The following is a 17,056-nucleotide window of genomic DNA, read 5'->3' on the forward strand; positions in this document are numbered from 1 at the left end:
TTAATGAATTTGTTCACAGACATCTTCCAGAGGGAAGAATGAAAACATTTTTTTAATATATATCATTATGAACATAGGGATTTCATCATATTTGAGGTGTTTCAATTTGATGGCATGGCAGAATAATTTTTTTAATTGAAGTCAAGTTGATTTACAATGTTGTATTAATTTCTGGTATACAGCAAAGTGATTCAGATGTATCTATCTACCTATATATATAGGTAGATAGATACCTTTTCAGATCTTTTTCAGATCCTTTTTCAGATCCTTTTCCATTTTAGTTTATATTGAATTGAATATAGTTCTCTGTGCTATACAGTAGGACCTTGTTGTTTATCTATTTTATATATAGTAGTTTGTATCTGTTAATCCTAAACTCCTAATTTATCCCTCCCCGCCCTTTCCCCTTTGGTAAACATAAGTCTATTCTCTATGTCTGTGAGTCTGTTTTATAAATAAGTTCATTTTTATCATTTTTTAGATTCCACATATAAGTGATATCATATGATATTTGTCTTTCTCTGTCTCAGCATAATTTTAATTTGTATTTCCCTTACTGAAAGTAATCTTGAGCATCTTTTCATTTGTTTAAGAGTGAGTCCATTTATTTTCCCATAAACTATCTATTCATATTTCTAGATTACTTTTTGGTGGAGTTTTTTCTCCTTTATTTGTAGAACCTCTTTATAAATTAGGTTTATTGACTGTCTGATGCATGAATTTTTCCCTTAGTGTCATTTGTCTTTTTACTTTGCTTATGCTTTTTTTTTGCCCATAAAAAGTGTTTTTCTTATAATCAAATTAATCATTTTGCTTATGCTTTTAGATTTCAAGTCATAATTAGGAAAGTTTTACTCACTCTAAGGTTAAAAAAGTGTTCACCCATATTTTCTTCTAGTATCTTATATTTTTTAAACATTTAAACATACACATTTACAGTGTATCCTGGTGTACAGCATGAGTAAAGATTTAAGTTTTAATTTTCCATATGGTTATGCAGTTATCCCAATACCACCTATGAAAAAGTTCATCTTTTCCCTACTGACTTAAGATGTAGTTTTTACTATATATGCAATTTTCATATTCATGTGAGTTTGTTTCTGGATTTTTAAAAATCCTGTATCATGTTTGTCTATTCAAGTACCCATACAAAACCTCTTAAATTATAGAAGCTTTATAGTGTGTTTTAATATCTGATAGGTCTACCCACCCTCCCTTCTCTCTCATTCCTTTTATTTTCCAGGATGTTATGCTTTCTTGCTTGTTATTCCAAATGAGCTCTATAATCAACCTCTCTTGCCCAGAGGGAAAAAAAACCTGATAAATTTTAAAATTTAGATCACATTAAATTCATACATTGGCTTAGCGAGAACTGATACCTTTTTGATCTGAAGTCTTCCAGCCCCAGAAAGTCCTCCCATTTGTTTTCCTACTTTTGTGTCTTTTCAGGAGTGTTTTACAGTTTTCTTCATATGGGTTTCAGACGCTCCTTTGTAAGATTGACGCCTGAAAGATGTATGTCTTCTCTTTTTCACTATCATAAATGTGATCTCTTTTTATATCTCACTAGTTTTTTGTTTATTATATATAACAGGTATTTATTTTGCTTTGTTAAAAAATTGCTACCTTACTAAATTCTTTTATTATCATCGTAGATCTTCCTGGGATTCATTTGGGTTTTCCAGATGTGTAATCATAAAGAGAAGTTTTTTTATGTTAGCAACTCTGAAAAAATGTTTGAAATCTGAATCCCTGAGAAAGTATGCCTCTTCGGAACCACTGAATGGAATCAATGCAGTTGCCACGCTGGCAATGTGCTGGGGAAAATCTCTTCAAGGAAAGAAAATAGAGCTTTTTAAATCCTCAAACTGGCATCTCAAAGTTATAAGGGTGGAGACAGCGTTGGAAAAATGTGTAATTAATAGTCTCTGTCTCTCTCTCCTTTCTCTGAGCCTCTTCCTTCTCTGCCTTCTTTACTCCATTTTCTTGTATATTAACTCTTCCCACTGCAGATCCTTACCTCTTTCTCCTGTTTTTTTTTGCGGTACGCGGGCCTCTCACTGTTGTGGCCTCTCCCTCTGAGGAGCACAGGCTCCAGACACACAGGCTCAGCGGCCATGGCTCACGGGCCCAGCCGCTCCACAGCATGTGGGATCCTCCCGGACCGGGGCACGAACCCGCGTCCCCTGCATCGGCAGGCGGACTCTCAACCACTGCGCCACCAGGGAAGCCCTGCCTTTTAAGGTTCTTCTTGCAGCTGCTCTTTACCCTGTGGTCTGTGTCTCCTATTTGTTTTATTGGGGTTTTTTTGGGGGGGATCTTAAAAATATTATATAAAAACATTTCACTGTATATGTTTATGGTTTTGTTCTTAGAAGACTGATTTTTGTGTCTAATGTAAAGCACACAGTACATAGCTTTATTTCCTCCTGAGATCCTAGAAAATAAGGATACAGTTGTTCCTCGGTATCTGTGCGGGGGGTTGGTTCCAGGAGCCCTGAGAATACCAGAATCTCCAGATGCTCTAGTCCCTTGTGTAAAATGGTCCAGTGCAAAGAATACAGTTGGTTCTCCGTATGCTCCGGTTTCACATCTGCAGATTTAACAGTCAGCGAGACGGCCGACTCATGGTGAAAATCTCCATTTAGTGCTCCTATGTGCCAGATACTGTGCTAGAAACTCATCCATTCATCCAATACATGTTTATTGAGTTCCAGGTACCATTCAAAGTGTTGTGGATAAAGTCTATGAATTCTCAGCCCTCACTGAGCTTACATTCTAGGAGGAAAACAGGAAATAAATGAAAGAAATCAACCAAATATATAGGATCTGTCTTAGTTCTTCTCCCACAGAAAGTCGAGGTTGAGGCCAGAGTAGGGAGAATGTTCTTGTCAGGACTTTGGCTTTTACCTGGCATGAGATGGGAAGCCACTGGAGGGAGGTCTTGGGGCAGAGGGGTGATATAATCTGACTTATGTCTTCACAGGATCATGACAACCCTGCAAAGTCAGTAATTCAGGCTCAAGAAACAAGATAATTTCTGCACGTATAGTTGAATCACTTTGCTGTACACCCGAGTTATTGTAAATCAACTATACTTCAACTTCTTTAAAAGCAAACAATAAAGAAGTTTGAAGAAGAAGTGGGATAATTTCCTGATGGTCACACAGAAGGTGGTGGAGCCAGGATTTGCCCCGGGTACTCTTACCCTTAAGCCTTGCTTTAGCTGCTAGGAGTATTTCCTTCCAAATATACTAGTTGCGGAAGTTTTTATTCTCTGTGTGTTTTTTATGTCTCCTTTCAGGCCTACACACCTCTGCCTGATGGAGATTTAAGCTCTGTTGAGTCTGTATTCTTTCATTCATTCCAAAAAGATTTATTCACTCCCTGCCTTGTGCGTGGCACCATAAATTGTACTGTGGGACATAAAAGAGGGGGAAGACAAGGTCCCTACTCTCAAGAAGTTTATAGACAAGCTATTAAGAGAAGACAGGATTTGTATTTAAACTATTTAAATCCAATGACTTTTACTTCTTTTCAGGGCAGGCGGGGTTACTTGTTTCATTTAACTCACCTAAAAGAACACTGCTCTTTCTTTTGAAAGAACAGCCCCATCTGAGAACAGGAAGCAGACAAAATATGGGATTCCCTCTTCGATTTTATAGATTTTGACTTCCAGCCTGACTGTTCAGGTAGTGAATTAAAAGATGACTCTCTCCCTCCTCAACCCTAAGCCTTGCAAACCCGACCTCCTGTGATCATAAGATCCAGCTGTGCCTTTGCTATTTCTTGCCTCATTGCCAGAAATAAAGGTTCAGCAGCGATCCCTGCTCAACTGACAGTGTTGCCAGTGACACCTGAGGCGAAGTAAAACCCAGCTCAGCAGGTCTGCTGCCACTGAGCTGCTGTGGTTTAGAATTAGTCAAAGCAAGGTGGCTCCTGGCTGCATTCTCCTCCCACCCCTCACTGTGGGACGGGGGAGGGGTTCTGCAGCAGATGGCAGAAATGTTCACCATCGGACTCTGCCCTCTGGCTTTGATTAGGACACGTGACAAAGCTAGATGGCAAGTATGGAGTCAAATGACTGTTCTGTTTACCTTTGGCCACCATATCAGTTATTTTCAGGACTCAAGAAGAGTCCATCTGTCAAACCGTTGGCCTTCTTGCTAGAGACTCAGGAAAGCATTATGTTTTAGAAGAGCCAGCTCTGGGTGCAGACTGAGAACTCAAGGATTTGGTATCTACCTCTGTTGCAATTCATCTACGGACTGTGCAATCTCCAAGAAATGATACACGAAACCATCTAATTTTCTAAATAACCCGTATGAACTTTATTTGAGTCTCGCAGAGTCCACAGTGGGAAGCCAACAGAGCAGTAACTGGGCTCTGAAGCTCTTAAAATATCCCACTTTAGAAAGCCTGTCTATATTCTGCTGGACTTTGCCTCCCTGCTCTGTGTGAACACGCAGAATCTCTCTATCCTTACGGGATAGAATAAATCCATGACTCATTCTGGGAATAAAGAACAACCTCCATCTTAGCTAACTTGATCTCAGATAATGCATCCTGTTAACCAGTGGATCCCCTCACTGGTTTCTTGTAGCTATTCTTTAATGCTCTCTAGTCCCGGAACTATTATCCTTTGCTTATTATAGCTTCTTCTTACGTGGTGATGCAAGCCATTCATCCATCCGTTCATCCATCCTTCTATCCATCCATTCATTCAAAAACTAAATCTTTATTAAAAGCCTATTATATGCCAGGTGCTATGAAACCCAGCACCCATCCTTTCCCTTTGGGAGGCTGTTGGTTCAGGGACTTCATATTTATGCCTCTTGCTTTCCTGTTTGAGTGTGTTTGCTGTGATAAATTTACAGAAGGGAACATTTCCAGGGAACTATGGTTACTTTGCTGATCAAGTTTCTGTATACTAAAAATTCTTCAAGATTCAGCATTAGAAATCATGATGATTAGGAAGTCTTGATTTATTTGTATGGAAAACTCTACTTAGTAATGGAAAACTCACCCTCTCCACCAAACGAACTGGAAAGAGAAATGATTTTAAGGAAAATTACTGTTAATTTCTTTTTTTAAAAAGTAAGTTGTTTGGGCAAGTTCCTCTGGGCTACAAAAACATAAGATATTGGTGTGAGTTTCTGGAATGAGACTCAGGATATGTCTGTTATATGAACTCATTGAAAATTTCTACCGAGAATAAAGTACTTGAAGCATGCAGATTTTAGCCTGCCAAATCATTTTACACTAATTATGAAAACATTAGAATTCTTTTTTTATCAGCGTCAGTTGAATTTAAATATGGATCAACCAAAGAGTAGACAAGCATAAGAATCTAGTTTTTTTCAATTCTTATATCACTTTACTTTGCCACTAAACATGTATTTTTACTGTCAATTCCCATTTAGATTAAATTCTGTGTGTTTGCAAAATGTGTATTCAGATGAAAGTGATATAGTAGATTGTGGTAATAGAAGGACATTGAGGCTTGGAATAGAGTTCAATGGGTAGTCTATTTACTACAACAACTGTTACCATGAGAAGAGCCCCATTTCCACCCTAAACCATCATGCACTTTCAGATTTCTTCATTCTTATGTGTGGGTCAGTGGTAACACAACAGCGATAGAAGAAAGAACAGAGCAGAACTAAATGCAGGTAGAGGTAAAAATACCATTTTTCACATTATACCATCTCTGAAATCAAGATGTTTCGTACATTTAACATATCTTAGATTTGATGAAATATAGTTACCAGTGGGCTGGCATGCAGGAGTCTTAATGGGGACCAGTTGGTCAACTGCGGCCACGTCTGTTTCAGTTTGTAAAACCCACCGTCCCTGGTAGAGTGTGTAACATTCACATAGCAGACTCTCAAGTATTTATTATTGAAGACAAATATTGAAGAAATACAGATGAAGAATACCGGATGACCAGTAACTTTAGAGAACAGTGTTAGCTAATTTAATCAGTGAAGGTGGAGGGCCCCTTTCAAGATTAGATTGTCTCATTCAAATATTTTTATCCACATGTGGTCATTCAGACACTATTCACTATGGCCTCTGCATTGTACAGTGAATCAAAGGTAGCCATGAAAATGTTTCCAAGTTCTCTTAACTCTGAAAGTCTTGGAGTTACTACCTTCAAGCTTTCAGAGGATTCCTAGGTGTGATGACTGCTGAGAAGCCAGCTGGTTTCCCGGACCACCGACAGTGAGAAGATATTTACATTGGATTCTACCAAATATGAGGGTGGAGATGACTCCTAGGGGTCTTCAAATATTCTTTGAGTGCCTCTCATATGTACTGGGGATACAGTAGTGGGCGAGGCAGATGAGGTCTCTGGTCTGATGGAACCGACGTTCTAGACCACTGGCATAATGCTTGTAACAGCATAAGTGCAATGCCCAGCATTCAGTAGGCGTGCCATGAGTGTTAGTTTTCTTTCTTTCTGTGTAGATTTTACCAGCTAGAAATGGCAGTAAGGCCCTGCTGCTCCCCATCCACACCCTCAGCTGGCTCTTCAATCCCCTGGTATTGTTTTCTTGCAACGAAGCTTTGGCCTTGCTGCACTAGGAAAAGACATGTGGTTGGTACGAATGGGAGCCTGGCTGAAAGAACCTGGGACAGATGTCCATGCATATTAGAGTCTAAGAAAGTGTTCCCAATCCTTTAAGAAAACCATTACTTGGCTCACTGCAAGCTAATTGCATTTGTTCAGTCATCGTGAAAATGGATGCAGATGGTATGTGGAAGCTAAGAAATACCCCACTGTTAAATCAGAAATAAAGCCACTTGCTCAGGAGAAACTAGTGCCTGGGATGAGGTTTTCACCAAGAAGTGGGCGATTGCTCAACAAATTTCTCTTTGCTGCTTAAGTAGTTCTTTTAATTAATTTTTACTGACCTACTCCTCCTTTAACACAAAAAGTGTGAACATAGAAAGTATTGGGCTTGTTGATGGTTCCTTCCAATGTCACAAAGCAAAAGTGAGGGAGACAGATTTGTTCTGGGACAAAGCTTTGTTACCTTGGGATCTGCAACATTGACACTGAGCTGCAATGAAAACAGTGTTGTCTTCTTATTTCTATGTTGGTGTGATAAGAGCTTAATTTTTAAATAAAATGCCATGATGGGGTTAGTAACCCCAAAATGAGAATCAAATTGTAATGGGAAGAAGTATACAACATTATGATAAAGCTATATATGATCTCTCTATTTTAAGGTTAAAACCCCAGCATAGTTCTTCTATCACTTAAAGCTGTCCTTTCTTTTGTTTCAATTAAATGATGCCATATTGTTCTCTTTTCACTAGTAATTAAACACAAAGGTGTAGTGTCGTTTAGTAACTAGCTTCCATGTGGTAGAAATTCTAATTGGTTTCAGAATTTGGGGAGAAATGTTAATCCTGATTATTAGAGGAGTAAATGTTCTAGAAAACTGTTGTTCCCTAACCTTATCATCCCTACGGAAACTTATTGGTAGCCTGAAGAAACATGTCCTATTGAAGGTCTATATCTTTGCCTCAAGTTGCCCGATCGCTGGGACACACAAGCATATGGAGATTATTAGAGAGGGGCAGGGTTAATATCATGTAACTGGCAAGGGGTAACAATGAGAGTCAGATATCTGGGAAGAGGACTCCCAGCCCAACCTGCCAGCTGACTGGTCAAGCAGTTGGTTAGCCAACCATGTAGGCGAAGAGACTTACTCAAGTTTACACAGCTAGTCAGAACAGCACCAGGTTAAGAACCTAGGTCTCCTCAACTGGCCAGGGCTGCTTCTACCTTTTTGAGGGAATGTTATAGTCCCTCCTCTTAAATATCCTGCAGGGCTTGTGATGAAAGAACCCTTGGAAGTCTTGGTAACTCCTAGGTTTGTTTGCAGGACAGGTTTTACAAACTACATATTCTTTCTCCAATGATTTGGTTTCCAGCTCCAAATGGAAACTAAGGCAGATGCCAAGCTTCTTACATTAGGATCAGGGTTTAAATGGGTTCTCACAGCTTCCTTAAGGCACCAGGCCCTTCCATCAGGAAAAAGGCTCTTTGCTATGGTTATCACAAAAGGTAAACAGGGGAGTGCAGGGGCCTCAGATATCCTGTTTTCATTTCCTTTGGAAATGTACCCAGAAGTGGGATTGCTGGATCACATGTCAGCTCCAGTTTTAATATTTTGAGGGCAGTACGGATGGTCCTAGAGGACATTATGCTGAGTGAAATAAATCAGACAGAGAAAGACAAATACTGTACGATTTTGTTTGTATGTGGAATATAAAAAAGCCAAACTCATAGAAACGGAACTGAATGGTGGTTACCAGAGGCTAGGGGATGGCAGAAACGGGGAGATGTTGGTCAAAAAGTGCAAACTTCCCTTTAGCTTTGTGATTATAGATAGCAATACTGTACCACATACTTGAAAGTTACTAAGAGAGTCGATCTTAAGCGTTCTCATCACAGGAAAAAAAAAAAGAAATAGCAATTATGTGATGTGATAGAGGTATGTATTAGCTAACACCCTGGTGGTGATCACATTGCAGTGTATAAATGTATCAAATCAACATGGTGTACACTTTAAACTTACACAATATTATGTATCAATTATATGTCAATAAACTTGAAAAAGAAAGGAAAAAAGACTCTACAGCAATTTATAGTAGCATCTGACAGCACTGAGGTAAAGTCTCCTGTGACTAGCGTAAATAACAGTCCTGGTTTGCTTAGGATAGAGGAATTTCCCAGGAAACTGGAACTTTCCATGGCTAAAACTAGAATAATTCTGGACATCCTGGAAGGAGATGCCCACCCTCTCTGTGGCAGGAAGGAAAGCTATACCTTGCATAGCTGAAATACACACACACACACACACACACACACTCATGCATACACATGTGGGCGCACGTTTGTGCGTGCACACACACATACAGTATTCATAGGTCTGGCGTTGAAATATTAGCTATTTTGTTAGCATCCTGAATATTCGATCAGGAAAAAATAAAAAGCTTTTTTTCCATGACAACGGTTTTCACGTAAACATGGTGAACGTTCCTAAAACCCGTCAGACTTTCTGTTAAGAAGTATGGCAGGCACCAATCCCTCAGAACAGGAAGGGCAAGGACTCTGTGTGCCCAGGGAAAGCAGCATTATAACAAGAAGCAGAGTGGCTACGGTGGGCAGACTAAACTGATTTTCCAGAAAAAGCCTAAAATTACCAAGAAGATTGTGCTGAGGTTTGAATGCATTGAGCCCAACTGCAGGTCTAGGAGAACGCTGGCTCTTAAGAGATGCAAACATCCTGAACTGGGAAAAGATAAGAAGAGAAAGGACCAAGTGATCCAGTTCTCAGCTTCGTATCCTGTTTCATTCCAAAGACAATAAAGTCTTGAGATTATGTTTTTTTTTTTAAAAAAAAAAAAAGATGAAAAGATTGTAAAAAAATACTTTAGCTAAAATCTTATTCAAAGTTTGCAAATATATAACTGTCTGTTCTCTGTATAATAATGTGAAAACGATGATGGTTTTGTACTGTTGACCACATGAAACATACAGCACCAAAGTTTCTGAAGTGAAATGGAAATTGTATCATTATTTCTGCTTTTCAGAGTTTTAATGGTTCAGTAAAGGGCGATGACAGACTCTCCAAATCTCAGCACGTCGAAAAATTCTTTCTTCCTGAGTAGCAAAGCCCATCTGTTTTTAAACTGTGAGGGAGCTGCTGACACTTTATTAAGCTGTTGTTTTGCTTAAATTGCAGTTATTTAAAGTGACACTTCCCTCCACTCCTGCTTTCCAAAGTGCAGTAACCATAACTACTTCTTCTTTGGGAAGCTGCGTGTGGCTGTTCCTCCTTGATTAATACAGAGTCAATATTTTTGCTTTTTTTAAGGCATCACAGCAAGTGGATGTTTTTCTGGATATTCACGTTTTCTTCCTTTATTTTCCCCCCTCCTCTCCTGCTGTAAGAGTAGATGCACTGACTATTCTATTTCTCGCAGGAGGAAGAAACCCATGTTTGAAGGAAGTCTTGTTTGCTGGTTATTTAAAATTCTCTGATCACAGCCTGTAGCATCTGTGTTGTTAAGCTGGATTTGATTACTTGACTTTTTTTTTTTTAACTTTTTTATTTTTATTTTTTTTGCAGTACGCGGGCCTCTCACTGTTGTGGCCTCTCCCGTTGCGGAGCACAGGCTCCAGACGCGCAGGCTCAGTGGCCATGGCTCACGGGCCCAGCCGCTCCGCGGCATGTGGGATCTTCCCAGACCGGGTCACGAACCCGTGTCCCCTGCATCGGCAGGCGGACTCCCAACCACTGTGCCACCAGGGAAGCCCGATTACTTGACTTTTTAGTGAAGAAAGCCCCTTCCTGAAATTTCAGCTCCCTTCTCTTTTTTTCCGGCTTCCTGGTTTCCTGCAGATCAATCTACCTTGATCTGGGCTGTAACTTGCATCCTCTCCTCCCCTCCCTATGGGGATGAACATTTCATACACAGCGAGAGGTGCTTTAAATGTCATGGTGTGTCTGACCTTCTGGATCTCAAAGGTCAGACACACACGTCTGTTAGAAACAGTTTTCCAAGGAATCATCAGATTCTAGAGTTGGAGTCCCAGTTTCATGTTCTTGGTACTTATTCATGTGTTCTTATTTTACATATTTTCTCAGTTTACTTCTAGGCACTGTATTCAGAAGAAAAATAAGAGATGTCAAAGTGGAGTGGCCTTGAGAAGATCAGAGAAGATAAGTCCTCTGCATCTCTGGATGTTTGGAGACTTTGTTTCTCTCCCTTTCTTGAGCTTCCTTATTTCCTTTTCATTTATCTACTAGTCAAAGCCCACACTCACTGTGCTGGTGGTGGAGACCTTTCCCGAGGGGGTGATTAGGGATGCTACAGGTAAAAGGATGAAGAGGAAGGACGTGAAGGCAGAGTTCTGGGAATCTGGGCATGTGAAGGGTGAAACTGGGCGTCTGGGACAGAACCCAGGAAATCTCATGGAGCAGAAGACACAGATTTCCAAGAGAATGAAACCCTTGTTGCACAGAGTTAAATCCCCTGAGTGTGTTTGGGGGTGTGAGAGTGAGTGCGAGCAAGGTACTAGAATTCAATAGTACAAAAGAGCAGGGAAGACTGTCACCCGGAGAAACCAGGGGCCAGCAAAGTGAAAAGCCCCCAGACACAACTGTGTCGACTTGGAAAAAAAAATGCAGAACCTAAAAGTTGAGAATTGTGTTTTATTTGGCAGACAAAACTGAGGACTTAAGCCTGGGACGCAGCATCTCAGATCACTCTGAGGGACTGCTCCAAAGAGTTAAGAGAGGGAGCCAGGATACACAGGAGTTTCTGTAACAAAGACCAGGTAGTCGGAACATCAAAAGGTTACTGCTAATTAAGGAAGAACAGACATCTCAAGTTAAGGAATTTAGCGCTTTTCTGTGTATGGGAAGATGCAAGAGTCTGGGCTCACTGAAGTCATTCCTGTGACATGCACCTCAGCTATCTGGGGCCAGTATCCTGTGCTTTCACATCCTAAGTCTCCTCAGGGGGCACTACTGGGGGTGGCTGCAGCGGCTGACTGCTTTAGATGCTGGGCAGCCTGATTTCATCCTGAGTTCCCTCGGGGCTCACCATCGGGAAGGCTGTAATGTGATGGCTTGATGGCTGCAACCTCCTTTGCTTACTGATATAGCAGGCAATAGATTCCATTCACAAACCAGACCAATGGACTTCTTATTGTTTATTCCTAATTATCACGAAGCCCCAATAACTCTTAGGTATAGTCTGTCAGATCTACCTTGTCACAGGTTTTACTTGTCTGCAATGGAATATTCTACACACGATTGGCTCCTGCGTGTGTTGAGAGGTGTGCAGAGTCCCCCAAATGTGTGGACCCCAGGGAAGATGTACTTTGCAGGCTCAGGGTCCAATGGCAAGAAGACCCCCAGACCTCTGCCCACACGTGCTATCCTCCTGGGCCTCCCTCTGGGAAGAGATGGGATGAAGAGAAGGGAAAGGCGGAGGTGGGGTGGGTGCGCGGTGGAGGAGGCAAGCCCCCACGTTCCCTCTTTTGACCCAACCTCCCAGACTTTCTGAAATGGCTCTAGCCAGGTTATCCACAGGGCAAGGCTTAGCAAGAGCTGAGAGGACATTCTTATTACACGTTCAATCTCTCCTCTCGGCTTTGGCTGCAACTCCATTCATCTGGGCTACTGTAGACTCAGAGACTTGTATAAATATAACGGGAGACAACAGGTTGGTATAAAAGGCTTTCTGACAAAGTACAAATGCTGGAATCAGCTCTACTCTATTTTAATGGGGAAATGAGAACTGAAGACACTGCTTGGACAGAAACGGGGAGAAAAGACAAGCTAGAGATTCTAGGGATCTCAGTTAAACTTCAGGGATTTAACTATTTTCTCTTCATCTGGACTGGCTTATTGAAGTTCAAGGCAAAAAGTGACATTAAAGTTCCGCTAGTTCAATACAGTCATTCCACAAGGGAGAAACGCTGTCCCCAGGGGTTTAACGCCTTGTCAAGGGTCATCAGGCTGGTCCATAGTGGAAGCAAGTCTAGGACTAGGTCTCCTGATTTCCAATCCTGACTTTTTTTTAATTGCAACAGGTTATTTCCAATGTCCACAAGGGCAATGAAAACTGCGGGCCAGGTTCCCTGCCAAAGCTCTGTACAGAGAGTAACTTAGCAGAGATGAGAGGGTGGAGGGTAATGATTTGGGAAGCTTTAAACAAGGATTGGAGATCATCATCTGTCATCAGCTGTCTCCTACTTCTACCTTGCCCTGTGAATCCTACCGAGGATCCTGCATCTGCAACTCCGCAGGGGGCTTAATGGGACCTTATTTGCAAACTTTCAAGTTTTCATTGCTTTAATTCAGGTCTAAACTTGATTAATTCTAGTTGGATTTTAAAAAAATTCTGATTTTTGTATGAACAATTGTATTCTGCCTTGTCTTCCCCATTCCTCTTTTTTCCAAGTTTCCTCTGTTAGGTTCCATTTTTCAAATTCAGATGGAGTCCATTGTTTTTGAACTTTTCCCAAGCCTTTTATTCTCCCCTATCTCTGTTGAGTTGCAGAGCCTCAAAACTTGACATAAAATGAATGGGGACCAGACCGCCATGGAAAGTGTGGAGAAGTTGCCCTTTCAGGTCAACCTGTGTTCTTTGTTGGGTAATGGACACCGCTGAAGTGAGAACCCCGATATGGAAGGACCTCAGCAGTATTCTGTCATGTCATCTGTGGCAATTAGCGGTCTGTGCCTAAGTCTCTTCATCTAAGAATGGTAATAGCTGAAAATTTGATATTGAACTCACAGTGTTGTGAAAATAAAAAGTAGGTACTAAAACATGGTCATAGGTTTAAAAGCACTGTACAGATATTAGATACTGTGTACCTGGACCCTGCATTTTCATTCTTTGAGAATCTCAAAGTTCTGCTGAAAAACAGGTAAATTTATATTTTATTTTAGAAAACAAGTTAATTTTTTCAAAAGAACTCATGTTCTTTAAAAATGAGATATCTACTCATTTCAGGCAGAGGAGAATGGTGCTTTTTTAGAATTCTCTAGTAATCCTGTGCTCCCTCAGAGAAGAATCACGTGTTGCAGTACTGTGTATTGCTCCGTGTCCCTCTGGATGCCGCAGCGTATTGAGTAAATTGGTAGAGTGTCATGGAATAGATACATGGCCGATCGACTGGACTACAAATGAGAGGATAAACAAGCTGCTCTCAGTCTACACTGGCCATTCCTTCCGGGAGCTCCCATTATGGGGCCATTTTAATGAGTCGCTCAAACCAGGGGACACGGTAGAGTAGGCAGCTGCAATTTGTGCCTCAGAAACATACCACTATTTTTAAATCGAAGTACAGTTGATTTACAACATTGTGTTAGTTTCAGGTGTACAGCAAAGTGATTCAGTTATATTTATATTCTTTTTCAGATTCTTTTTCTTTATAGTTCATTACAAGATTTTGAATATAGTTCCCTGTGGTATACAGTAGGTCCTTGTTATTTATCTACTTATATACAGTGGTGTATATCTGTTAATCCAAAACTCCTAATTTGTCTCTCCCTCCTATCTTTCCCCTTCTGTAACCATAAATTTGTTTTCTATATCTGTGAGTCTGATTTGTAAATAAGTTCATTAATATCTCTTTTTAAGATTCCAAATATAAGTGATATCATATGGTATTTGTCTTTGCCTGACTTACTTCACTTAGTATGGTAATCTCAAGGTCCATCCATGTTGCTGCAAATGGCATTATTTCATTATTTTTTATGGCTGAGTAATATTTCATTGTACATATATACCACATCTTCTTTATCCATTCATCTGTCGATGGACACTTAGGTTGCTTCCATGTCTTGGACATTGTAAATAGTGCTGCTATGAACATGGCAGTGCATATATCTTTTTGAATTAGAGTGTTTTTCTTTCCTGGATATATGTGGAGGAGTGGGATTGCTGGATCATATGGTAATTCTATTTTTAGTTTTTAAGGAACCTCCATACTGTTCTCCATAGTGGCTGTACCAATTTACATTCCCACAAATAGTGTAGGAGGGTTCCCTTTTCTCCACACCCTCTCCAGCATTTATTATTTGTAGACGTTTTGATGATGGCCATTCTGACTGGTAAAAACATACCACTTTTGGATCACCACACTCAAAAATATTTCCAGGTTGTATGGGGATCATGTGATTTCAGAGGTGATAGAATCCTCAGCTCACATCCAATCCACTTTCATTTTAAAGTGGGGAAGACTGAGGTGTGGAGAGACTCAGAGCCCCATGTAGACAACAGAGCCTGTTGTCCTGACACCTGAGCCCAATTCCTGAGCTCTGTTCTGCTGATTTAAGGAGATGGTTGTAGCCTCTAGTCTGGGGATACAGGAAGATGATCCAGAGCAGTGGCTCTTAACCAGGGGATTGTTCACCTTCAGCGGATATCTGGTAACGTCTGAAGACATTTTATTTGTCATGATTGGATGGGGGAGTTAGTGATTCAGGGTCAGGGATGCTGCTCAACATCCTACAATGCACAGGACAGCCCCACAACAAAGCATTATCCAGCTCAGAGTGCCAGTAGTGCTGAGGTTGAGAAACCCTTTTCTAGAGAAGTTAACTTTGGAGCTGGGAATACTTGGATTCAAACCCTGGATCTGCTATTCTCTATCTTTCAGGGGAGGTTAATCAACCTCCCTGTGCCTTGGGTTCCTCATCTGTAAAATGGGCATCCTGATAGTGCCCATTGCATAGGATTGTCATGAGGGTTAAATAAGATGCTGCATGTAAAATACAGGGAGTCACACACAGTTGGCGCTCAATAAATGGTACCTACTGATGTTATTACACCTGCAAAACCAAATTGTCAGACTTCGATAACTACATGCATATCTCTGGGCTTTCTACCCTGTTCCATTGATCTATCTTTCTGTTTTTGTGCCAGTACCATACTGTCTTGATTACTGTAGCTTTGTAGTATAGTCTCAAGTCAGGGAGCCTGATTCCTCCAGCTCCATTTTTCATTCTCAAGATTGCTTTGGCTATTCGGAGTCTTTTGTGTTTCCATACAAATTGTGAAATTTTTTGTTCTAGTTCTGTGAAAAATGCCAGTGGTAGTTTGATAGGGATTGCATTGAATCTGTAGATTGCTTTGGGTAGTAGAGTCATTTTCACAATGTTGATTCTTCCAATCCAAGAACATGGTATATCTCTCCATCTATTTGTATCATCTTTAATTTCTTTCATCAGTGTCTTATAATTTTCTGCATACAGGTCTTTTGTCTCCTTAGGTAGGTTTATTCCTAGATATTTTTTTCTTTTTGTTGCAATGGTAAATGGGAGTGTTTTCTTGATTTCACTTTCAGATTTTTCATCATTAGTGTTAGGAATGCCAGAGATTTCTGTGCATTAATTTTGTATCCTGCTACTTTACCAAATTCATTGATTAGCTCTAGTAGTTTTCTGGTAGCATCTTTAGGATTCTCTATGTATAGTATCATGTCATCTGCAAACAGTGACAGCTTTATTTCTTCTTTTCCAATTTGGATTCCTTTTATTTCCTTTTCTTCTCTGATTGCTGTGGCTAAAACTTCCAAAACTATGTTGTATAAGAGTGGTGAGAGTGGGCAACCTTGTCTTGTTCCTGATCTTAGTGGAAATGGTTTCAGTTTTTCACCATTGACGACAATGTTGGCTGTGGGTTTGTCATATATGGCCTTTGTTATGCTGAGGAAAGTTCCCTCTATGCCCACTTTCTGGAGGGTTTTTATCATAAAAGGGTGCTGAATTTTGTCGAAAGCTTTCTCTGCATCAGTTGAGATGACCATATGGTTTTTCTTCTTCAATTTGTTAATATGGTGTATCACAATGATTGATTTGTGCATATTGAAGAATCCTTGAATTCCTGGGATAAACCCCACTTGATCATGGAGTATAATCCTTTTAATGTGCTGTTGGATTCTGCTTGCTAGTATTTTGTTGAGGATTTTTGCATCTATGTTCATCAGTGATATTGGCCTGTAGTTTTCTTTCTTTGTGACATCCTTGCCTGGTTTTGGTATCAGGGTGATGGTGGCCTCATAGAATGAGTTTAGGAGTGTTCCTCTCTCTGCTATATTTTGGAAGAGTTTGAGAAGGATAGGTGTTAACTCTTCTCTAAATGTGTGATAGAATTTGCCTGTGAAGCCATCTGGTCCTGGGCTTTTGTTTGTTGGAAGATTTTTAATCACAGTTTCAATTTCAGTGCTTGTGATTGGTTTGTTCATATTTTCTAGTTCTTCGTGATTCAGCCTTGGCACGTTGTGCATTTCTAAGAATTTGTCCATTTCTTCCAGGTTGTCCATTTTATTGGCATAGAGTTGCTTGTGGTAATCTCTCATGATCTTTTGTATTTCTGCAGTGTCAGTTGTTACTTCTCCTTTTTCATTTCTAATTCTATTGATTTGGGTCTTCTCCCTTTTTTTCTTGATGAGTCTGGCTAATAGTTTATCAATTTTGTTTATCTTTTCAAAGAACCAGCTTTTGATTTTATT

The 17,056-nt window shown here is 40.3% G+C and overlaps 1 pseudogene; it reads left to right on the forward strand.

Moving 5' to 3' along the window:
* Positions 1-9,045: 9,045 nt before the first annotated feature.
* Positions 9,046-9,388, forward strand: LOC115853145 (large ribosomal subunit protein eL42-like; annotated as a pseudogene).
* Positions 9,389-17,056: the final 7,668 nt, after the last annotated feature.

Source organism: Globicephala melas, chromosome 3 (assembly GCF_963455315.2).
Source record: "Globicephala melas chromosome 3, mGloMel1.2, whole genome shotgun sequence".
Classification (NCBI taxonomy): domain Eukaryota; kingdom Metazoa; phylum Chordata; class Mammalia; order Artiodactyla; family Delphinidae; genus Globicephala; species Globicephala melas.